The 25192-nt window shown below is 50.2% G+C and overlaps 3 protein-coding genes across 3 annotated transcripts in view; 2 read left to right on the top strand and 1 right to left on the bottom strand.

Annotated features, from left to right (window-relative positions):
- Positions 1-25192, top strand: part of LOC125954772 (probable methyltransferase TARBP1) — a 321619-nt gene that overhangs the window by 108828 nt on the left and 187599 nt on the right. The gene's annotated exons all lie outside the window — the stretch shown is intronic.
- LOC125954782 (uncharacterized) overlaps positions 1-25192 on the top strand; it is a 111236-nt gene that overhangs the window by 56427 nt on the left and 29617 nt on the right. The window lies entirely within an intron of this gene.
- Positions 24536-25192, bottom strand: part of LOC125954766 (filamin-B) — a 73635-nt gene continuing 72978 nt past the window's right edge. Inside the window, exon 10 of the transcript XR_007469061.1 lies at positions 24536-24546. The gene's annotated coding sequence lies outside the window, so the exon portion shown is untranslated. The remainder of the gene's footprint in view (positions 24547-25192) is intronic.

The following is a 25192-nucleotide window of genomic DNA, read 5'->3' on the forward strand; positions in this document are numbered from 1 at the left end:
ACCAGTTTTCCTGAAGAAAACCCGAGGGTAGATTTCCGATTCCCCCGGCTCACCACCCGAAGTCGGGTTATGCCCGGTAACAGCTCAGCCCTCTAATTGCAGCTCAACGGCAGCAATCGGAACAAAAAAAGAAAAGCCTAAAATAAAACGGCGAGCGACGCAATCGAACTGAACGCTCTGCTTACCGTAACTTGAAAAATCCTTCTCGATGCGGTCGAAGTTTTTCCTCCTTCTTCGCGTGCGTTCCCCCCGTTCCGGATGCTGCACCGGAAGTCAGAACCACCGAGGCTGGTTGGTTGGTTGGTGTGTTGGGGCGTGGAACAGCAAAAAGTGAAATGGGATCGGGACCGGTGAATGCAAAGCACATTAGTGTGGTGAAGGCACCAAGGGGTGGTGGGGAAGAACCAATACAAAGAAAGAAAGAGAAAAAAACACCGGGGAAACTTTGCCACCGGTGGCCGGTGGCAATTGCAACGCCGAGAACGAGAACGAGTTGGATGAATTCGAAAATTACTTTGCATAGTAATTTCCAATTACGTCCCGGTAGGTTAGGGGTGCTCCCGGCGGTGCTTCGGTGCTTTGGCTATGGCGGTGGCAATCGATTTCATTTCATGCCTTTTCATCGATGCCTGTTCTCGCCTCGCGAAGAGCGCCAAGCTTCCATTCTTCCTAGCCTTCCTGACCGTGTTCGATCGTATCATCCAGCAGCACTTGGTGATGGTGCTGGCGATGGTGCCCCACGGCAGACCATTCCGGAACACTCCATTGCATAAGCCGAAAAGGCGATGGCGTAACGATGGTCGACGATATGAGGTGTTCTCTCCAACAACTCCAACGCCCGAGGAGTCCCGAGGAAAGTTTTCCTATTTGTGTTAATTTGGTTTTGGGGATTTAGAGAGCGCGTGTGTGTGTGTGTGTGTGAGAGAGAGGAGTTCGATTGTGCTTAGAGCAATGCAGGCAACACCCCCTTCGCCACCCCCCCCCCCCCCCCCCCGGAGGCCGAGAATAGATAATGAAAGTCAGATTGTGATTAATGGCTGATTGCTAAAAGTAATCTCGATTCCAGCATGTTCCTCGATGTTCGGTGTGCCAAGCACAAAGGGAATCTAGATTACTAGACCGTCGTTGCGTTCCAATTGTGTGTTTTGTGCTGAAGCTACTGTTTACAGCGTTTTGTGGAGATCCTGAATGTATGATATGCCATTGGCACTAACCGATAAACTGATAACTTTTTTTCTCTCTTTTTCTGTTTCTCTTTCAGGTATGTGCTTGCCACTTGTTAGGTGATTGAATAGAGAGATTCGTCGAACCACGGTCCCGGTGTTAAGTATACAAATCAAACCATTCGTGCTTGATTGAATTTTTCGGACATTCCATGAGCTTTCAACCTTTAACACCTTCATGAATCACATCCTTCAGGCTGCGAAGTGAGAGTTTTTCAAACAAAATTTCCAACGTTCCAGCACCAAACACCAAACGAGTCATACATATACATTGACACACATGCTCATACGATGTGCTGCTCGATGCCAAACCGCAAAATGCTCCAATGTTGGAGCGCCGTGCCCGCAACCATGCTGTATGCCCCCCGGAAAATCAAGAGAACGACAGAGTGAGGGGTGGGTTGCCATTTACTGTGGGCGCCGAAACGGAAAGGCGTTCCTCGTCTTTGAAAATGAGGAGGGCGCAGGCTGCAGGTGATAGAGGTGATGGTGTTAGTGGTGGTGGTGGTGGTGGTGCACCATTAAAGTAATCTGCTGCAAATGTGGGTGCACTTCGAAGTCGCTTAGCATCTAATTTCCAGCGGCGTCCACTTTTTTTCCACCAGGCCATAAATTGATTGAAGTGTGCGGAGTTGCTGCTCACTGGCGTGTGTGTGTGTGTGTTTCGATCTCTCGCTAGTATGCCAGGATCGTCAGCCGAGCTGTGTTGTCGGTTCGAGCATAAAGCAGCATAAAGAAGAAGGTGCGCTGGAGGCCCTTTCATTCATTCGCTTGCTTTCCCCGCCCCACCCCCTCAATGCTTCCATATGCCCGAGGAATATGCGGCCAAACATAAAGATTGCGCATTGCATTGTGTGTGCGCGGACGCCGAGCGCCGAGCGCCAGATGATAATGGTCATGATAATGATGAATAGGTGAATAAATAACGAATATAAATGGCAAATGAAAGTGTTTATTGTGCGCCAGGGCGCCAACCGCCACCCACCGGTCCGGCGTCGGTTGCGGTGTATGAGAGTGAGAGTGAAATGCGCTCCAAACCGCGCCTCGCGTTCCCTACCACCCGGGGATGTGTATTCTTTCTGTATGTTTTCGCTTCCCTTTCGTTTTTCTTTATTCAATCTTTGCCATTGCGCTCCACCATTTGCACCCGCACTCCCGTTGCAAAGATCATTCAGCAGCAGCACCGCGTGGCACCCGCAAAGAGGGAGGGGAGTACCGGAACTGGGCGACCTTTTATTACCCCCGGACGATCCTCGATAGCATCGTGAGCCCCGTCGTGAATGGCGTCGAACGATTTTCACTTGGATTTTTCTTCGCCATTTTCACCCCACCATGGGGGCGGGGAGCGGGTTGGCGTACGTTTTATGAGGCTCCTCTCTTCTTCCTGCCAGAGCAAAATCAACTACAATGTGGAGGGTTGGTGAACCATTCAATGTGAACTCTCATGCGCGCTGCAAAAGGGCATCGAAAAGGTCTGTCTGGTCGATCGTTGGCCGATCTCGGGCCAATGCTGGGCTGCGTTATGGAAGTCATAATTGGGGAGGGAAGGAGAGAACCGTGGTAATAGTATGATGTCCGTCAGTCGATTGCAAGGGCGAATGCTAATGATAATCGACGCTGCACACGCACATCACTACGCCATGTTGCTTTTGATGCTTGATGATCTTCGATCGTAATCGCATGGCCGCCATCGTCGCAGTCGTCGTCGTCGTGGCCATTTTTGGCGTATTTGGCTTTGGATTCGGCTTAACCCTCCTCTCCTCTTCTTCTTCTCTTCTTGTGCTAATAAATCTCCATCTTCGCGGCCGCATTACGGATGGTAATTTAATTCAATCTGTGGTCAAGATAATTATCAACGCAGAAGAAGAAGCCACTCTGCTCTGCTCTGCGCTGCGCTGCGCTCCGTGGACTCCCTCCAGGGGGCAAAAGTTTCACTTTTCGGCCGGATACGGAAAGTGAGAGTTTTGCGTATGCGTAAACGAAGCGGTGACGGTGACGACCATCGTTCCACCATTGCCTGTCGGGACGGCTTTTGCTTCCGCGTAATCGCACTGGCGCCACTCCAGCCGGCGGACACTACTCCAGTGTTTGAGGGGACCGGTTTGCGTCCGGCGTTCTCATTTGCCTCTAGTTCCGCCCCGCCCCCTCGCGCAACGCACACACCGTCGGCGCAAAGGAAAGTGAAATCATCATTCCAGGCGCTTCTCAGCGTCTTCGAGAGCGTCGGTGGTCTGGTCCGTTAGTTGGTTGGTGGTCAATTATGATGTCAAGCTGAAGATGTGTCTTCCCGCAAAACCTTCATGTAGTGTGGTTTGCGTTTTGTTTCTCTCTCTCACCCTCTCTCTCTCTCTTTTTGCATCACACACACTTCCGAGATGATTGAGTGGTTTTCGAGTTCGGTCTGGTGGAAATTATGGGTGGTCAGCGCGCGCGTTTTCTTGGGAATGAGTTTTCCATTTCGGGGGGAGGATGGGAAAGTTGCGTGAAGGTTAAGAGGGAGCTTCCTTGGTTGGAAAAGGAAGAGATAATCGCGAACGCTCTCAACGAATTCTGTTTGCAACAAGAGGGTGCGGGAGAAAGGCATTCGTTGCGCAATGTCACATGCGGGACCGAGACTGGCGGCTTTAGAGAACATGAGTGAAAGTGTCAACTCATGTTTATGACCTTATCCACGCACCTAGTTAAGCAACAGCTTGTATTACCTTCATACTACTTCTTAAATACAAATGTATAGCGTCACTGAGAACTATGCTAATCGGATTCTCGTCAACGATATAATTTTGCCTATTCACTTATGTTGCATAAGAAATTATGTCGCCATGCTCAGAATGTGCATAGATTGATTGAATACTGTATCGTTTTGCAAAGTATCAATACCAAGAACTCTTTGAAAATCACATGTATCAAAATGTACATCGCATTCATGTAACGAATACGTTCTTTCCAATCAACATGCCATTCCTGTCACGGTTGGGTATGCGACTATGGAATGTATGATTTTTCATTTCGCTGGAACAACCATTAACATACCACTGGCTCGCCACATGTCATCAACTGCTTTCTAGTAATGCATTTCCACCGTAATGTGCTGCTACTGTCCACATTCTCTGTCCCTGCGTGTGTGTGTGTCTGGGTTTCGCTAGAATTCTATAAATCCATGCAGAGCAAACCGGGCAACCGGCAACACGGCACAATAGAATCTCAATTGCGACATTAATAAATACGATCGTAACAATACCGAAGCAATTAGATACCAAGAACCGTGCGCCCAGTTTATGCTGTCATTTTGCGCGCTCACCATCCTGCACCGGAGCACATAAATGTCACGTGTTGACGAAGTTAGTGTCTGTACCGTTGTGGGCTGTATATCTCGAGCATCTCGGGCATAGCGGCACCCCCGGCATTGGTCTGCCGGCTGTTGCTGCTCATGCTCAGTGTTCTGCTGATTCGCAAACTCTCTTTTGTCACGTTATTGCAGTACACAGTTGCTTCTAATTAGATTTTATTGGCCTTCCCGCTTCACGTGACGTGATGCTTCCGTATTTACGAGCCGAGCAGACATTTTGGTCCCCTTCCCCTAAACGCGTGCCTGTTGCCGATATGCGTCATCATGTGTTATGCTGCTGTATGCAATGCGCGGCAAACAAGACTCGATGATGTGGCGGTCGATATTTGTTGCTCCGGAATAAAAAGGAAAGTGAAATGTGAAGCTCTCCTTACACACAAATAACATGTGCACGCACACACGCACGCACAAACACACACACGGGAGCCGCGAGAACGAACGAGATATTCATTCTCATCGAGATGATGAAAGCAAACAGCAACAACAACACCGCGGGCGCGGCAGCCACGATTGATGCTCACACCGAGGGAGCGTCGCCACCGCCCCCCTCCCCCTCGGCGCAAAAGTGCCACACAAAGCGTGGGTATGGAGGTGGCAGCCGGAAAAATTTATTGCTTCTGAATGAAAGTACGAATTTGTACGATAAATTGAATCCGTCATTCAATCAGAAACCACTTCCATTTCGGGTTTCGGGATTCTGGCCGCCATCGTCATCCATCCGCTTATTGGATGTAAAATGTGAAGGAGGAGAATGAAATTTGCGCTCGATTCGCTCCGAGATTATCTAATATCGTCGAGGTCGCGTCACGGATTGATGTGCCCTCAGGTGCCTCTCCGATGACACCCCTACTCCGGTTTTGCTGAAACGGATTTGTCGGTGGTTTAGAAGTGGTTTTTGCACGGGCGCAAATCGAGAGTCGGTCGAGGCTGGCGGGTGAGAGCACTTCAAACAACCTGGAAACTAGTTGAATGTCAATATGAAATTACATTTATCGAGTGCGAAGAGAGAGAGAGAGAGAGAGGGAGATTGGGAATCGTTTTGTTCAGTAATATTTAAACTCCTCCTGTTAGCCTCTGTTGAAAAGGGAGAGTGTAAGCGGCCATTACATCCACTGCAATATTCATGGCACGCTCACAGTGGACTGGACTGGAGCATCAATAGTCCCGAAGTTCCCAAAAATGGCGTCCCTAAAGTGGTCTTGACATGTTTCAATTACAGTTTCACGGATGGTCCGGACAATTTCCTGTCAATCAGCCGCTTCACCGGTTTCTGGCGGCGATGACCAAACGCTCTCCAGCCATCGGAGGCATCCGACCACCACCGACGACACCGTTCGACACCTTGTCTCCTAATATTTTACCGGGAAAGCGCACGGCCAGAGTACAAAAAAAAAAGAACAATATGCCGGAAGCGCGAGGACATCGATGTGATGACGGGGCACCAACACGAGGACAGTTCGGTCGGTTTGATGTGCAACCCCCTCCCTCCATGACTACCATGTGCCTCGCATGTTGCGCATCAGTAATTTATGGTGTCTCCCGTGGTCGGGGAGCAGCGACTCCATGTGGATCCATCATTCGATGGCTTCGGGGTGGTCCGGTAGCGCCAATCGAACTCGAAAATTGCCCCGGATAGATGATGGATGATGGAAGCCGCTGGGGGTCCACCCCACGCTCCGAGGATTTCTGTTCATCGTCGGCGCCATCGTTTAGTTTGTTGCTGGACGTAGAATATTATCAAATAGCGAAGGCCCACCACACCGTGCCATTGATGCATGATGGTTCATCCTGTTGCGCTTTGATTTATGAAATAAAATGGAAGCCAATATGCTGTCGCGAGGCGATGGTTTATGGAGGGCCAGCCAGGAATGCCAGCGTTCCGATTCAATCGGAAGGATTTGATTTTATCGAAATCAAACTCACTTCGTTGGAATTTTAGTTCCGGACATTCGACAGACGGTTTAATTGGTATCGAGCTGATGATGCTAGTTGAGGACATTGTTCAAACGGGCGGTTGATCGATTCATTCAGCCGGTCTCAGGCTAAACGATTCACCGAAGCCGCCATTTTATTTGTTCACGAGGGTTACTATTAGCGCGATGATAAAGTTAAACAAAGTCAACAAGTGTGCGTCGGTGGAATCGTGTTTCACTGACAAATATCTGCGTCCTTTCCAACCGTTTACCTGCTGATAAGCATTCAGACAGGATGATTAGACAGGCGGGCATACTGGGCTTTGAGCCGCCGCCGGGACTTCTGTTTGTTTCAAGGTAAGGATAATCCGCAAATCCTCCATCGCGCGCCGTTGGAAGCTGCGATGAGCGGTTTTCTGGAGAAATTAATCAAGATCTAACGGGCACCTCCTGGCTATGGAATTGACTTTTCACCGGGTTTGTTAGTGAGAGTGGCCTGGGATTGGTTTTTGATTGAAATTTTTCGCTAAGGATTATTTGGCTTTCGATGGAATTGGGTTGCAATGTTTAATGCCGTGGAAGATGGACGCGCTCTTGATCTGCGCTCGCGCGACTGGGAATGAGATTTAAGACATTCCACAACTGCTCCGTTGTTTTTGTGGCATTTGACGTTCAATTTGTCCTTCCTTCTAAGTCGGGTGGAGGGAGCGATAAATTCTCAAACGGAAGCCGCCGGTATCTTCAAGAAGCAACAGAAACAACCAGCTGCTCGCTTTGGAGGAATCGCCCTGGGCTTGTGTGTGTGTGCTTTTGGGGGGTTACAAAGCATATTTAATCGAACCGAATTCGAAAAGGTGATTCATGCTTCCTCGACCATTTCCTTCGTTTACCGAATCCCCCGTTCCTCAGAGGATGAGCAGACATTTCTTTTCTCCACTTAGGAAAACAATAAATCTCCGCCGCCAGCAAAGCAAGTCGCGCCGTCCAGATCCACCAGACCGGTGGCTCTAGCACGAGTAGCCACCATCGTGGACCATCACAACATGGAACGAGGTTGTGTTGTGTTGTGCTGTATGTGTGACTGTGTGTGCGCCGTGTTTGCTTTTCCACTCTCTATAGAAAAGGATAAACGGACAAAACGAACGAAACGGACGGACGGGACGGGACACAAAACAAATACTTTTCTTCCGTGTCCTCGAGGCCACCACCATCTCGCAACCATCTTGACCGCATGATCCAGCACCGGTTCCGGCAGTCCATGGGACGGCAAAGCCCGCTTGATCACCACGTCGTCATCGTTGATGCGGCTATCCGGCAGGCAGAAGACCGGCCAGACCGGCCACCCGGCGTATCCACCTTGGGCCGCGTTCGGCAAACCGACCGGAAAAGGTTCGATTTGCACCCGCTTCTGTTTCGCCGATGGTGCCGGGGCCAGAGCAGGGGGGGTTTTGAGTCCCCTTTTCCGCCTATCATGATGGCCGTTCGCTCGTTCACTCCAAACGACCGATGGCCTCGAACGCCGACGACGACGACAACGACGTCAATGTTTCGTGACTCAGACAGGCGACTGATTTAATGGAAGGGGCGGGATGAACGCGGGAACGATCAGATAATTTTGCAAGATTCAAACGTTGTGCACAGGAAGGAGGAAAGGATCGATCGATCGATCGATTCAGTGGCCACGTTTGCCGGCCGGCTGGAAAAGATAAATCCTGTCCAATCCTGATTCCTAGGAGAGACACATTTATACTACGGTGCCACCCGAAGTCTCGTCTCTTCCGGTTTGCAACGAAAAAAAAAAAGCGAGGATTAAGCAAACTCGGTCTCGGATCGGAAAAAGAACGAAAGCAAAAAAAAAATTGAAAGGATTTTTCGGGCGGCCCGAGAATCGAAGCTCCGGGAAACGATGCTTCCGGGGATGATTAAATTAATGATTGTGTCCGGCCGTATCGGGGGCTGTGGTGTATTGCTGAGCCGAGTGTGAGGCTGTATTTATATATCATTAGGGGTAGATATCGTTTCGGGGTTTTTGTTGTGGCGTTCCCAAAAACCGTATAACCCGTATAGCCTTTGGTGTGGCCTCCTGCCATCTTCCTGCCTCCCGGGAATAGGCTTCGACGATAGAAGAGATCCTCTGTTCGTTAGGCAGGCTTGCAGCGTGGTGCATCGAAAGCCTTCTGCTTTCTCCATCTGCATCTGTCTGGTTTTTGGGGACACAGTTTCACCAAAGTGTGTGTGTGTTTTTTTTCTCTCTCTCTCTCGATATTTTTGGCCGCCATTCTTTCTCGGTCCTTTCACCTTGGAGATTGAAGCATAACATTGGGCAAAGATCGGGATCCGGGGAGCAAGCAACATCCGGGACCGAACCCGATCCCCTTTTGTGGGCTATCATGGCCGGCAGTTTATTTCGTTTTAATTGTCAAATTGGAAGTGCAAATTCGGTTCGGTTCGGTGCGGTTTTGGGGGTGGTAGTGTGGGGGTGGGAGGCCAGGATAATAGTGGACACAAGGCTGGCCGGCCGGCTCGTGATTATCGCTCGGGGAACCATAAAACGAGGAAGCAGGTAAATGGGCCGCAAAGGAGCAATTGGTGGGAATGTTTTTTTCCCCTTTCCGATGAATGTACCGATTAAAGCGTTGTTTGATTAAAGGGGGAAGTGCAATGACACACGATTTCATGCACGAATATTATCGTGGTAGATGAAGCGCCAGAGCGTAATCTGGCTGTTGGAAGTTAAATGGTGCGAATTGATTTAATAAATTTGCGTTGGAAGCATTCAAGTGGAGGAAATAGGGCGTTCCTCGTTCCCATTGGCTTCACTTGTGATTTGATGCTTCGATAGATTGCATTAGCGCCACGCCAGCAAGATGATGCTCGGCATCGTTCTCGCATCGATCGACTATCAGCTATTCGGAAGAACCGAAGCAGCGAATCTTACGCAACATTCGCATCTGATGAGGCGAAAGCACTAATCTCTCTCTCTCTCTCTCTCTCTTACTGCGATCCGTCTCTTCACTCACTGGTTGCGTGTAATCGGATCCACTTGCGAGTAATGAGTCGACAATAAGAAAATGATGGTCCAAAGTAAACCTTCAGGCGCCAAAGAGAGAAGATTGTGCCAGAAGTTTGCCAGTGTTTTCCGAGCCCGCCTCCCACTGGAGGCGGCATTTCCATCATTCATTAAACGGCGAGACGCTTGAGACGCGCACCCTTAAACGTTTACTAAAACGAATGAGACACAAGGCGAGTGTGAGACGTGGAATGGTGCTGGTGGGGTTGAGGCTCGAGCAGCACATAAATCTGCCGGATTGGACCTAGCAAACTGGCGGGCAGCCGGGAATGCACTTTAGCCTGAAGCTGCTGCTGCTGCTGCTCGGATGCTCTGCATTGATTGCTGTGCAGCAGCAGCAGCAGCAACCCTTCCATCTCTGGACATGGTATGGGGGTACGCGGGGTGCAAATTGCTGGCTTGGATGGCAGGAGGATTGCAATGAATTCTTATCCTATTAGCCACACAGACAGCAAGGAATAAAAGGAGGGAATGAACCAAACACAAGGAAAGTAGCGTAGCGCCAGGGTATAAGATAAGTGAAAGTACTTCTCGCTTCTCCTCGCGTAATGGGTCTAGAGCTTTGCTCCGAATCCGTCCGCCCGTTTACACAGCACACGCTCCTTCGGTCTTCGGTGTCTATTAGCGAAAGCGACCCTTTAACAAGGGACGACGATTGTGGGCCGATGGAAAGTTTGCTCTGCGTCCGAATGCAGTTTTTGTCTTTCGCCCAAGAAGATGATGATCCTTTCTCTTTGTTCTGCGCTTGCTCTCGAACCCCTTTCGGCACCATTCAATCTTGCGAAGTGATGGAATTATGATGGTTAGAATTAAACGCCGCAAGTAATTGGCCGGACCGTCTGCCTTCGTCGGAAGTTTGTTTTAGCAATTGAGCTACCGATTCGGAGGCGAAGAGATCATTGAGCGGTGTATGAACAAGAGAAGTGCACAATGTTTGATTGGTTTCTTGCGAATGCGAAAAGTTGCCGTTTTACTTATGCTGCTGCTGTCCGTGATTGGAATGACAAACCGAAAGCGAAACGAAAATCTGGAGCCGTGTAAATCCCATAATCACTAAAGCGCAACCAGGCGTGCAATGGTTACTTCATCGTGGGACAGGCGGCGGTGGTCGGTGGACATGATAAGTAGGACGACTGACACCGACAAAGTTTGATTGAATTAAAGTCTCATCCGGGTATCCCCGATTTGGCATCGGAGCGGTTTTTGGAGGAATGATTTGTGAGTTGCTTTTGCATTTCCTTTTTATTCCCCGGTTCCACAGCTTCACTTCACGTGCCGCTTCGTGTCGCTCTCCATGGAAAAGTTTTTTAATCGAGATCGAGCTACCACGGGACGCCACGCTGGCGGTGGCGTTTTGATTTATTCAGCGAACAGCGATTTTGTAGCCAAAACGTATTTATTCCGCTTATTCCAGGCATCAAATTATGTAATTCCCGTTTGCTTTCTGTACATTTTTTCCCCTCCGTGTGGTTGTTGTGTTGCTGCTGCACTGCTGGAGCACTGGCCATGGAGCTCGATGCTCCTCGACGGAAAAGTTTTAATAACCGGGTCGTGGCCAAAAAGTTGTGTAAATCGATTTCCAGTCATACCGAGCGGAAAAGTTGTCGTCCGTCCGTCCGTCCGTCCGTCCTGTCTTGTCCTCTTGGTGGTGTGTCCGTATTTCATTTTAATCGCTATCAGCAAACATCAACATGGCGGAAAAACGATGACGCTGACGATGGTGCGGCTGGCGATGGTGATGGTGGTGGATGACGTTTAACTCGGAGCTGCATTAGCTATTTAATTGGCTTTTTACGATGGCCGCATTGCGACGGTTGAGCGAGTTGTCGTGCGACAAGCATGTGTGCTGCATGGTCAATGTGGGATGTTAAATTGAGTTGGTTGAATTTAATTATGGAAAAAGGAAAGTTCAACTCAGCATATTTTGAACTTTATCATCGGTACAATATGTGCAGAATGTTGGTTTCGTTTTTAGCCGAGTATAATTCAGTGTTAGCGGTCAGTACAATGTCTCACAGACATTTCTGGCACAACATTTTGAATGATGATCAGCAGCACCAGAATTCTATGGTACGATCATACTCACGAAGAGGAGATCTAATCTTTGATTTCATGTTAAATAAACAATATGTAAGCATCACATTTTCAATTAGCACAACGCATCTGTTCAATCTGTCGGGGGGGATTTGTTAGATAAATTTGGAGGACGCGCGTGATCGATGGCGTAGCGATGGCCTGAAGCTTTGCAGCAACTAGAGTACAATGACTTCCACCATTCTCGATTCATCCTCGCTAACGGTCGCCGTATGCTGCACTCGATGCGACGCTCCAGCTGACATTCTTTTCGGTTCCGTCGCCTAGCAACGGCGCACACTTCTGCCTAGCAACACCAGCAACAGTTCGATGCACCCTTCGGCTATGCACGTGTCACAGTCGCAGCAACACACGCCGCGTAATGAAGTACGCACCACCGAGTGTCATGTGCCGTGGGAATACCTTCAGGGCGGGGAGGGGTGCTGATGCTCGTGCGCTCTCGCGCGCACATCAATGCTATCGGTGCCGCCCTGGTCCCGTATGCCCCGGACCGGGAAGTTAATTTTGTCGACAAATAATAAACACCCAAAGTGTAGAACCAACCAACCAAGAATGATGATGATGATGACGATGGCAGTCCCCGGGCCGCCTGTAGGACGGTGTCATCACCAGTAAGCGATGCTGGGCTGTAAGCGCTCTTACCGGGAGGGACGGTTGGCCGTTGGGAACCCTCACCGTTGCTTGCTGCTCCGGTCCGTGACATCTAACAGATGTGCTGTGTTAAAAGCCGATATTGATTAGCCGTCGTCGTCGTCGTCGTAGTCGGCGGAGGACTCGCTCGCTCGTTATGGACTGCAAATAGTAATAGTTGCCCCGGGTGGAACCGTGAACGTTAAAGCAAACACACCCCGGACTTTGGATGCACGTAAGGGGGAAAACGGTTTTAATGAAACATGTGGCCTGCGTTTGCTCATCGCTCGTCAAGCACTCAGAGCTCACGAGGTGCTGGGCGACCTAAGCCGGTTCCGAGTTTTTATAGATTCTTGAAACTCATCCCTGGGGTCCCTCCAAAGCTGACACAGTGTCGGGCGTAAGCGGTCTCTCGATTAAGAAAGCTCGCAGGAAATTGGTTTTCATTCATAATACTTTTTGAACCATTTTTCTCTTCATTTCTTTTTAATGTTTAACATCGACCAAAACACGAGGATGAAATGATGGTCCGGGGCTGATCATTAATACCTGTCTTAGCAGTAGAGGAAAGCTGAACCGAGTGGCTGATGTCGTTGATGATGTTTTGACCCGCTCGTTCCGTAGCAAATCGACTGCCACGTGTAACACATGCTCGAACGACCATTCTTTTCGAGTACAACATCCTGTCGCCCCCCAAAAAAGACGATGTTGAGACGATGGCACCATCTGTATATCGACTGTATTATTGCTACAAAATGGTGTACAAATCCAATCCGGTGGTTAGCTCCGACGGTTAAACCGTGACGCCCGAAGACTTTATCCTCCGAGCGCATCATAATGCTATCCTTACTGGCCTTGGATTAGCATCTCGAGAGAAGTAACGTTGGACCATGAATCCGGACTATCTCCGGAAGCAGGTCCCTCCCCCTGCCGTTCATAGATGGTCTGTTTTTATTGCTGAATGTTTGCTGTCCATGTTTTTCGTTTTGCCTTCTCTCAACAAGCAAGGCAGCGACTGGGATGGTAGATCCGTAAGGATACTCCGCTATGCTTCGTTTCTGAGCTAATCCTGTGTGACGATTACGTCCGACGTAGTGGCCGAAGGAAGAGCAGAAGGTTTGGAGGTTTGGAAGGAATGTTGTTTCCTATTTAAAGCAAACATCATCCGGTTGGCCCCTAGAGGACTAGAGGTACGCTACCGGTATACGTGCCGAACGGTTTGGCTTCGTCGAGTTCATTGTCGGCAGCAAAAGGAAGGAAGGAAGGAAGGATAAAAATGAAAACATCTAGCTCGTCCTGCTGGTGGTAGTGTGGTGCTTGAGCATGTTACAGAAAATGAATATCATCGACCTATGGTGTGGACGAGAATACAGATCTAAATCCATCGAATCGAGTCAGTGAGTCAGTTGTTAGGTCCGGACTGGGCTCGAGTGGAACCGCTTGCTATCTGAAGTCCTTCGCCAACCTCGTCATGACGATGACGAAAGGAGATGAAACGGGGGAGGGGAAGGTCATATAACATGCTCGTTCGCAACATATGCGGAACGACTCTCTCTTTCTCTCTCTGGAAGAGGAAGTGAAGCCTTCCCTCTTGAGCAGGCACTCCGGTGATGAAGAGGGTCAGCTGGAAAGGACATTGGTAAGGGCTCTTAAGTGAACGTTTCATTTCTTTTTGTCTTCTTCTTCTGCATCCTCATAAGGATCCAAACAACCGACAACAGTGACGATGGTCGAGGGAGAGATAAAAGGAGGGACACACACACACACACACACACACACACACACACACACACACACACACACACACACACACACACACACACACACACACACACACACACACACACACACACACACACACACACACACACACACACACACACACACACGCGCGCACACGTGCTCACGGGCGCGATGATAATAAAGTAATCAGTGTATTATGCCACACACACACACACATTGTGGTAGCGTGTGGCACGCCATATGGTCAAGGGATTTGCTTCGGTTACGGTACGGTTACCGTTTTCGGAAGTCGTTAGGAGGGAGAAGCAGCGCAGCATCAACTTTTTCCAATCATGTTTCCAGTGGACAGTTGTTGTGTATCCTCTCCGGACGACTCCAGATGGATGGATTCCGAGTCCAGCTGCGGTATATTCATGAATACAATTTTGAGAATACTATTTGTATTCAACTCGAGAGCTTTAGGATTGAAAGGCTTTGTCTAGACTAGAGAAAGCGAGGAATCGAACTTCTGATCGTATCCAGATACGAAGTGCAATCCGGGGATTCCTCAATCCTCTCAATTTGGCCGTTCGATGTTGCGTAGCTATTCGGATGTTTGTGTGTGTGTACGCGGCCTGTCTTCTGGCTGGTTCTAGGCATCCTCTCCCTTGTCCCAGTAAAGCCAACGAGTCAGGCACACAATGTAGGCTCGGTTCCTTTGGCCTTTGGCAGAAAAGACTCCTAGGTTGGTTCTCGGTCGAAGTGATACCCAAAAAGATCCTCGCTTATCTCGGGGAGGGTTTTAATTAAACAGCCAAATCCTGTTGTCGACGGACCATGCCAAGGACGCCACGGAGTAGGACGCGCCCAGCGGCAGCAGCACCATTACGGCCGTTCTCCTTCGGGCTTCACATTTCTAGGAATCCTGGCTGGTTTCTAATCCTGGTATGATGATGGGCTACCACAGGCATTCGAAGTTGCTCTTGCTCCCTTCCGCTCACTCACACACACCCCTCCCTCGCCAGGTAAGCGCGTGTCCTGATGACGCCGTTCCCAGGACGAACATTGTTTCGTCCGGAGGGCTCCGCGCGTACCGCAACCGACGTCGGATTGACGTCCGTTGCGCCTCGTGGCTTCCGGCGGAAGTAGCGGTCCGCAAAGTGATGCGGTGAGGGGGGTGGGGGAGGTGGTTCCCTCCCCGTAGCTGCGTGCCGTCATGCTCGACTAGCTCGGCTACGGGACGGAAAAGGTCAGACCCAGAGTCAGCGGCGACGAAACGTTTCTACTTCGTTTTATGATGACGAGAGAGAAAGAGAGAGAGAGATCCAGCACGGCCACGGCCTCCTTCCCTCCCTTTGTGGCGGTTTTCGCGGCTCAGCGGAGCGCAGCGAACCGGGAAACTTACCAGCAGCGCTGCAGTGGCGGAGACGGCGGCGACATTTCGGACTGCTCTGCTGTTGCTGAAAAGGTGAAATATGCTTCTTCTGTTGTGTTCAGCACTCGGTTTTGGAGTCGTTCGTTCGCGAACGAACGAACGCACGGACGGATCCTCCATCCATTTCGGTCGCTTCTTCGACCGTGCATGGAGCCAGCCACAGGCCCCAGCCCTTGCCAGCCAATGCCAAAACGCAACCAACCGCGACAGCAGAAATGTTTAATAATGATTTCTATTGTGTGTAAAAATGGAATGAAATGCAGCACTCTGCACTTTGTACGGCGGCAGTACGGAGGGATGAAACGCGGCGTATGAAACACAAAGCACACCAGCACCGCGCGCGTGCAAAGACAATGTGCCACAAGACCGCGCGCATAGACGATTGTGGTTCTTATTCGTGGCCAGTGTTAGATTTCGATTCCAGCTCGGCCTCATGTTCCGTGCGTCGTATCAAGGATAACGTGAAGCGGATCGGCACTTTGTGCGCGATATCCTGCCTTCTGCGTCTTGTGCGCCACGAAAGGCTTGCTCACTTGCTAACTTTGGCGGTGGGCTTTTGGTTGTCTTTATGGATAAAGTTTTGTTTAATTAGGTTAGCCCCAGGTGGGGTCCCAGATGGCACCGGCCAGTAGACCAGCAATAGTTTGGTTGCTTCTCTTGAGCTGAGCGTTCGCTTTGGTTCCGGGGAGGATTCCGAGTGGTTTACGCTTTCGAGCTTCCCATTCATCTGCAAGCCGTGGAAAGCCTAATGTTGGGAAAATATTTACATAAACATCTTAAATCTGCTTTATCTCCTAAGTGGACCTTCGGCCGAGGTTGGAGGATCCTTGTTGAACGGAAGCGCATTAGCATCCGCCATCTGGGGACTCTCTCCGGTCGTGCTCATTGAGGGTTTTGCTTCCAATTGAATTGGAGTCTGTTTGGGGCGGGTTCTGCTTTCTCTGGTAAAAGTTTTGTTTGCCATTCCGAGAGACCCCCCAGAGTTACACAACGAGCTCTTACTTCCATCCCATTGTTGTCGCTTTTCGCTCCCCTCGTGCCGCTTTTTATGTCCTTTTTATGACACGGAAAAGGTCACGCGTCGGACACTCGTGCGGCTGCAGCCCCGCATTATGTCGCAATGTTTTCGAACGAATTCATAACGAATGCCGCGTCGTTTGAGGTCTGTGGTTCGTTCGTGCAGGAATCGCTTATCAGTTGAAAGCGCACCGGCACCACCCCGCCCACCAAAATGGAAGGTCAACAATGCGATGCGCGGGCAAGTATGACGCATAACGCGTGAAGAGACGAAGCGTCTTCGCGGTGGAGTGATCTTCCAAAACCAACCAAGACGCGATCACCACTAATGGCGGGCCACTCCTCCTTCTCCTCGGAAGAAGAAGGCGAACAGTTCGACAGGAAGTGGCACTTGCATTGTTGCCTGTTCGTTGCGCCGTGGCCAGCGTCGCGTGAAAACGTTGCTGGGCGTCGTTGTTGTCGTGGGGGCCGTCAGATGATGATGATTTCATCGCTGTCAACGGTTGGTGGCTTTGCCCAGGGTGGTAATTGTGTATTAAAGAGCTGAAAAGGGCTTGGCATGTGAAAGTTTCCACCCAGCCTTTGCCACTATGTAACAACAGCGATGTAACAAACTCGGAAAACATGCTGTTCATTTGTGGCATCTGGAGGTCGGTCCAATCAGTAAGACGACGGTGATGGTTCATCAATACGTCCGAAAGGCACCGACATGTAACGTTACAAGTCAAGTCAGCCGTGGGGTGATGCCCGTGGGTCCGTTGCTATGGAGGTTATGGAGCATAGCGATCCCCAGCACAGCATAGACATCTCGTGCAGGCACACCGTTAATCCGATGCTGCCCTGGCAAAAGCACTGGTGGGTCGAACGAGAGGCCGACTTTTCGGTACCTTCGACACCAGCGAACCGCGTCCCAAAGGTCGCTTTTGTTATGCTAACAAGCAACGAAAGGAGGCCCGGGCGTTTCCCGGGGGTGCATTCGAGCTCGTCGATGAAGCGTCTCGTCCGATTTATGCTTCCCCGGTTTCTGGGGAACTCTCCCGGGGGGGGGGGGTTGAAGGTTTCATCAAAGGTGAACCAAAGGTGAATCCCCGGCGATGGTATGGCGGCGGTGCCTGTATTGGTTGAGACGAACCAAGCCAAAAGCTGCTTCCGAGCGCCGCCGTTCTGCTTCACTTTGTATGCAAAGCAGAGTGGTAGCGGTGCGCATCAGAGGCCCGTGGTCCTGGCCCCGGGAGTTCGATGAAAATTCATTAGATATTGAGCTCGGCCTCTGCCCTCTGTGTTCAGTGCGTGTGCGAAGGTTCTGCTTATGCTAAACACACCGAACGCGCGATAAAATCGTAAACCCCCCGGCTACCGGCAAAATTCTGTGCCCCCTCGGAATGAACCACCGGCACGCGCTGTAACGACACTGTTGACGCCCACTGGCGGGAAGTGGAAGTGGAAGCGGAACTAGCTTTTTTCGGAAAATTAAAATATTACTCCAACGCGATCGCACCGATTCCATTAGCACAGTACCATGTTATGTGGCATCCATTGACCAGGACCAGGCGAATAAAGCTTTCAGATTGCTCTAGTACGGCCGCGCGTCCGTCCAAATGCCTCTCCAGTTTTCCCCGGCATCTCAACTCACCTCGGATAGGCCTCCGTTAGGCGTCATCCGTGTTCACGATGCTCGGTTTGGCATCGTGCTCGTCTATTTTCAATTTCAAGCGAAAGAAGAAAGCGTCACCAGAAGGAAGATGGATGAATAAATTTGCATACAATTTACGATGCCAACCAGACCTTCTGACGAACCTATTTCATATTCTTTCCATCGCGAAAGGTGGTCGGTCGCGGCGCTACCGTTGCTACTCCAAGTTTGCGCCCGATCAAGTCAGTCACTTTCACCGCGACCTTCGCCGGTGTTCTGTGTGTCACCTTAAGGCCCCCCAGCCCGTCAAGAAGGGGTCTGAGGATGGGGCTGGGGTGGCCAATGTTGATTTCGCCCAAAATGGGAAAACAAGCGAAAGCTTGTCGTACAATTTGATTACCTTTCTTTGCCTTTGCCGGCAAATTTGTGGGGCGAGGGAGGCCTTTCCGTGACGGCGAAGGCTCCCTGGAAGGACTGACAAGGTTGTGCCGCAGTGTTTTATGGAACAGCATCACCAGACGAGAAGGTTAGACGAGAGTAGATCCTTTCGTGGTGCGAGCGCGCCTCGTCTCTCACCAATTCCCTTTCGAGGAGAAACTTCGACGACGACGACGTCGACGATGGCGACTTCCTTCGCGGGATGTTGGGTTTTGTTTTTATTATTATTATTTTCCTGCAGAAAAACGGCGCCCGGTCGGTCTCTCTATCCTTTCTCTCTGTTCACCAAATTAGCAATTTAAATTGCATCACATTGTGCGGTAACTTCCGCTGGTATTCCGCTTTTGCTACGCTTGACGAGTGTTCGCTGGTCCGCGGGGTGTGGTGTGAAGTGAAAATGCGTTTAACCGGCGATCCCGGCCACCCCAACACAACGCCGCAACCCAGGGAATAACAGAATCGAGCAATCAATTGAGTCACAAGCTGGAAACCTAATTCCCTATGATACACACACACACTGGCGGAGTTGGGCCTCACCGAAGGTTAGGTCAGAGTGCCCTAAAGGTGTTTTTCGATGCGTACCCAAATCCGATTGTGAGTATCCTTTCGAGGATTGTTGGACGTACGGTGGTATGGCTTCCCGGAAGAGAAGTGGAAGAGTTCGAAACCTTCGCCTCTCGGAAGAGCCCAAGATAAACAAATATGTTGGAGTGAAGGGAAGGCCAAACGATAAACGATTGGAAACATCATTTCGGTTTGGTGGTATTTATCTTTGTCATTCATCGTGATTTTGTTACCAGTAGGAAGGCCTTCTCGGTGTTCCATGTCTGTCGTGGAACCTTAGTATTCAATATGATTTCATATGCTGTAAAATCTCATTTCTGGATTCATTTAACACGCCGATAAATGTGACTATCACTCAGAGTTGTTGCTGCTGTTCTGTGATGTCGGCTTTAACCGGAATTGAAGCATTTTGCTGTTGACACTTCGGTCGCATTGGCAATTCCTTTCGTTCTGCTACCGGAACCGCTGGACCTCCATATTTTATCGAACAAAGTGCTGAAGGTGTTGCTGCTTCTGGGAACTGTTCATCGGACCTCTTCGTACGGTTGGGATCAAAATCCTTTCAACGCACGACAGCCGATCGGGGTACGGTCGGCGTGTACGATTGGTGTCCTGGAGTGTTTGATGTCAGTCGATGGCCCGCTCACATCTATCGATACACACATTGGTTGTCGATATTGAATATTTCATGGTATCGTCGCCTACGAAATAACACCTTCTCTCGTCCTTTCGGCGACGGAGTCCTTCACGGAACAAAGCACGGACAGCAACGACACGGTCCACATTCCAAGACCACGTCTCGTCGAAGCGACCAACCGATATCGTTGGGCATTTCTTTCATCTCGGGAAATTATTTATCGGCTCGTGTCAGTTCCGGATTTGTTGTCCTCGAATCTCGCGTGTATCGTGAATCCCTTTTCCACGATCTGTCGCCAGCTCGATAGTTCCCTGGGCCTGCTGCTGCTGACCGGATGACTTGTTCCGTTCGCTTCATCGCATCCCGGCGGACACATCTCGTTAGAATCTCATCAGTAAGCCGGTCTCCATCTCAGCCCTGGTTTAGTCTGTGCTGTGCTTCCTCAAAATCCCCCAAAAAAGGAAAGGAACAAAAGGAATGGGCCCAACGGATGAACGGATGGGCTCTTCTCTTCTTCCTTTCGGTGATTCGGCTTTGGACCGTGGGAGTGGCTGGGGGTTTCGGAAAAATCGGTCACGTAAGTAATACCGTTACGCGAATCTTCGCCAAACGAAATCAATAAGAAGAGGACGCTCCGGGACTGGACGGAGAAGGCCGTAACTGTAACGAACCCGTCCTTGACGGTTTAAAGCGAAAGCTGAAAAGGGAGCGCCTGGAGTGACGCGAGAGCCATCAACAACGACAAGATGAGTCAATTAGGGTTCCCGATATCGACGGAGCCGGGACGAGCTGTCCTGTATCTGCTGTCTATTCGTCTGGAAATTGAAGGAAATGAATTGAAAGATCGTTAGCGGTAGCTACGCCTGATCGCTGACAGGAGCACAGTCTTGCGGAATCCAATGATTCCTGGGGACAGACAAGGCCAAAGTAAGCTACTAGTACCCTGTTTACTATGTGTCTCCAAAGTAGGCTCGACCGAGTGGTGCAAGCTCAGCGTTTGATTTGGTATTAGACTATGGCCACCGTACACGCCATGCATCAATATTCATGTCGCTCGATGGTCACGGCTTTTTGGGGACAAAAAGCCCTGGATCAACCTTCTGCTTCTTCTTTCTGCGACTTCTTTACGACCTCATTAGTATGTCTGCGAAGTAACGAGACGAAACGCAATTGCAGCTTCTACGCGTCCCGCGCGCCATATAGGATACGCTCGGCGTAAGCGACGAAACCAAATTTGGTTCCGCACGCGGATGACGACGTGCCGAGGGGGTAACCTAGCAATGACATACATTTATGCTCGGTGCCCGTCGTTGCGCGTCGTCATCGCACCATCCAATTGCTGGAAGACGGCAATCGCTCGAGGTGAAGGCCAACCGCGTCCGACATTCTATCCGCCGGTGTGTCGCTTCGCATAGCTTCGCGGTCTTCCAGCAACGGTTCGGATCAACAAAAGAGACACACAGTCGCGCGCAGTTGCTATGGCTGCTCGAGCACGCTTAAAGTACTTCGAAAACACACAAGCTACGCGCGATATCGATAATGGTCCGATGATCCATCCAGCGTTGTTGTGCGTTTGTCGCGCTTTGTCAAGGTTTCTTCTCCGTGTTGTTGACACGACGCGAGGTGCGATGGTGAACAACAGAGGCCGTGACGATGGAACACGTGCTCCCCAGGTGTGTGTGTGTGCTCGAGCACAATTGCGTTTGGCTTTTTGGCGCGAATGCTCACGTCTTGCCCTCGCTTGTTGGGGTCGCTGAGGTGATTGAGGTTTTGCCTTTGTTTAGAGAACTTCTCACACACGCTGGGTTGATGGTGATGCCGATGGAAGATTACATAAGAGCATGGGGTTTCCACGTGTGGCGCTGTGGAACTGTTGATCGTTCCGGTGTGTGTCGCTGGGATTGGATCCGGAAACCCCAGAAACCACCAGCAGTTTGTAACCTTTGTTTGTCCCGCGCGGTGCGCAGTACACCAAGTACATAGTGACAGTGATGGATGGAAGCAGTTGATTGCGCGATGCCAATGGCGCTAAACTGCGTCGTCGAATGAGCAATTAATGGAGGTCTCTTCCTTATAAGCGATCTGAGCGATACGCAGGCTTCTAGATTCCAGTACTATGGGGTTATTCATTCTAGACGAACTGTTGATCTGAGAGGCCGATTCTCGATCTCGATTCTAAATCAATAGTTCAGTAAATTTGTAAATTGAATTGAATTGCCGCTGCTCTATTGACCGACTATTGGCATCGAGCGCACAGTTTACTCTCGAAATTGATCCTCTGGCCACCAGCAATAGTAGCTCGTGTTACGCGAGAGTTATTTGCGAAACAGTTTCCAACGTATTTCCGACATTTGTCGACTCCGTACAGAGCAGTGGTGTGCGTGGGGCGGGGGTGCAGGTTGCGTTTCCGCTTTCCGCAAAATAAATCTTTGATTATGATGAAACATAAACATTCGATTGATTTTGGGGTCTCATCAAAGCCCGAATTTGGCCGCGGCCCTCTATACCCAGTAGCCAGTAAACTTTTCGGAAGGACCGAGAGCTTCCAATTGGAGTTTTTCTGTCGTTTTATGTCCCCCTTGTGGGGTTAGCTCCGACCGTCGATAGGTTCTGGCGCAAGTGGTGGTGTTCCCTTGGTCCATTTGTAGCACGATGATGATACTCGATAAACACAAGGCATGTTGTTGGGAGGAGGAATGTTTTGATGTTTTATCGGTTGCGCCAATGTCAACAAGCAAGCGGGCACCCGCTCCCCTCACGGTTCTCAATCATAGAACACACATTTGCATCGATGAGTTTTGTGAGCTCGATTCGATCGATTCAAAGATAAAAGTAGAAGTCGCACAAACCCCAAACCGTAGACGAAGTTTGGTTTGTCACGCTCGCGACGCAACATGAAACGAAAGTTCCTGTTTGATCGAAGCTGGGGCTGATGATGTCCTCGTGTTTATGCTAGTTGTTGAAATGAGATAAGTTTTTGTCGATCGATCCGTGGCGCTCTGATGGTTTTTGGGGCCACAAACGCGAGTCCTTCCACAATGCGCAGCAATTCTCGCTGAGTGAACTGAGTGAGCTTTAGATAATTTTTAAAACAATCTATTTCGTTCGTTGATTGGATAATTTCGATCAAATTTCCATGATTAGACAGACAGACTTTGCTCGTGAACCTACCGTTTCAATGTCGAACACGTCATTTTGGACGCGTTCGCTTGGAAAAATAAATTGTGCCAGTAAAGTATTTCCATTCCATCGGGCACACACACACGCATATAGGACATCGAGCACCGGAAACACGCTCGATACACACCGGGGGAAGGGGCACCCGAATATGTTCTGTTCGATTTGATTGCCAGACGGAATGGAATTAATTGTAATGCATTCAGCGCGCGGCGGCAAATCGGCAGATCATCGGCCAAGGACATCAGCAGCCGGTGTGGATCCATCAGTGCGCGCCGTCGCTGATTACTATAATTCGGTGAGGTTCAGTGTGCGTGCCGGGCCTCTCCGGTAATCACCGTCAAGGTCCAAGGCCATGCCGATCGATGATGGCGAGCTTCTTGTGGCATCTCTTTGGCTCGGTCGCGGTCTGTCGCCGTTCGTTGAGTGTCATCGATGAGACTCTTGGTGGAAAGACCCTTGGTGTTGCTGTACCGGAACCGGCAAAATATAAAATGAGAACCTCAAAGTAAGAGGCTCCCGCTCTGTTGACTCATCGCGCACCGGTGACCGGAACCCTCTTTAGTGGCGAGGTTCGAGCGATCGTTCTCCCGCTGCGTGAGGGATTAGTAACTAGTTTCGCACGAAGCGACAAGCTTTTTGCCTCGCTGTCGGCAGTGTCATTAGCCGTGGATGGCTAATAGTGGCTGCAAAAACTCTACTGTACTCCCTACCAACACACCATCGTGAACTGCGCGGAACTGATGATTGATTTATGGTTCGGAGCGCCCGGTGGGAATGAGCGTTGGTCAGGTTTCATTTTTTTGGGGGGATTTACTCTCGAACCGAACGTTTCCTCTTCACTTGCCAGGCAGTACGCAATTACCGGGTGATCCGAAGTGTCACTTTCAAGCAACAGCAGCAACAACCATGAAGGAGGACGTGCTGCAACCTCTTTGGCTTCTTTCGAGTGGGACGAACGTACAAATGGCTTCGACCTGTTCTCACCGCACGGAATTACGGAACTCATTGATCAATGAGTAATGGGATGGCTCATAAATCATCCCAAACTCAACGGTGTGAAAATGGTTGACCAGTTTTCAGTGGTGGCTTCATATTTGAAGCGCCATTCCCCAAGGCCGCCCGTAATTGAAACCTGCTCGAAAGCTCGATAAATGCCAACGAGAGAGAGTGAGAAATGCCATGGGAGTGAATGAGGCTCCGTAGATTAACTCTAAACACCTCTCTAATCAACAACAAGAGCCTGCTTGCGTTCTATGGTCCACTCTGCAGCATACATGCAGCATGATTCCCCCCCTCCCCCTCCCCACCCGCAAAAGGTCAGATAAACAAGCTAAACGAATCTCTCGAAGCTCGCAGCTCGCAGCTCGAATGTTTACTCAACAACCAGCCAACATGTGGCCGGTGATCTGCTGTCTGTGGCCCGGGGTGCTCCATCACTCTCTCTAGCCGTGTCTAGAGCCTCTCTTGCCCCACTCCCGGGTGATGGTGAAAATTAGTTTTAAACTAACCTCAACCTCGTTGGTTAATGCTCCCGTTTGATGTGGTCGTTTTTTGGCGCGGGAGTGCGAGTGAGCGGAGAAGGTTTATTTAGAGGGAATTTCAAAACCGCCAGAGATTTCGAGACAGAGTGAGAGGGAGAGAGAGCTTCATGGTCTCGTCCTGCTGTGTGCATATCGACAACATCATCAGCATCATCATCACGTCGTCATCATGGTGGCAGCAGCCACACCATGCCATGCCCGGTGATGGTGAGCAGTGATTTGAAGCTGTGAACTCTACGTCATGCCAGACATCGACCCACCACTGCTCCCCATCCAGTTTAGCATTAATGTTATCCCCATAGTCTGGCAGCCCACCTACTCTCTCCTCCCACCCCCGAAAAAGGACACGTTTTGGGATGATTTTATTGGATGAACTAAATGATGGAGATAATCAGTTCGGGCCGTTGTCACTGACGACCAGTGGTCTGAGGGGAGACATACACATAAAGCTTTATTGAAATCGTATGCAGATTAGTGTGTGTGGGACGAAATCAACAGCAAAAGCTACTCCCGGAGTGAACGCCCGTCGTCGAACGCCCTCTGTAGACGCCAGACTAATGGCATCCAAATGATGATGATGGTGATGGCGATGATAATGGCGTGGACACATCACCGACCGACCGTCCTTCGCCCCCGGATTGGTCGTTTTAGAGCGCGAAAGTTATGGCTTATTCGGCCACATCAACATCGTTACATCCATCCGCAAGACATTGGCTCCTGGCTTCGAGGCTTCTTCTTGGGTATCGGTT

The sequence above is a fragment of the Anopheles darlingi genome, chromosome 3 (assembly GCF_943734745.1).
Source record: "Anopheles darlingi chromosome 3, idAnoDarlMG_H_01, whole genome shotgun sequence".
NCBI lineage: Eukaryota > Metazoa > Arthropoda > Insecta > Diptera > Culicidae > Anopheles > Anopheles darlingi.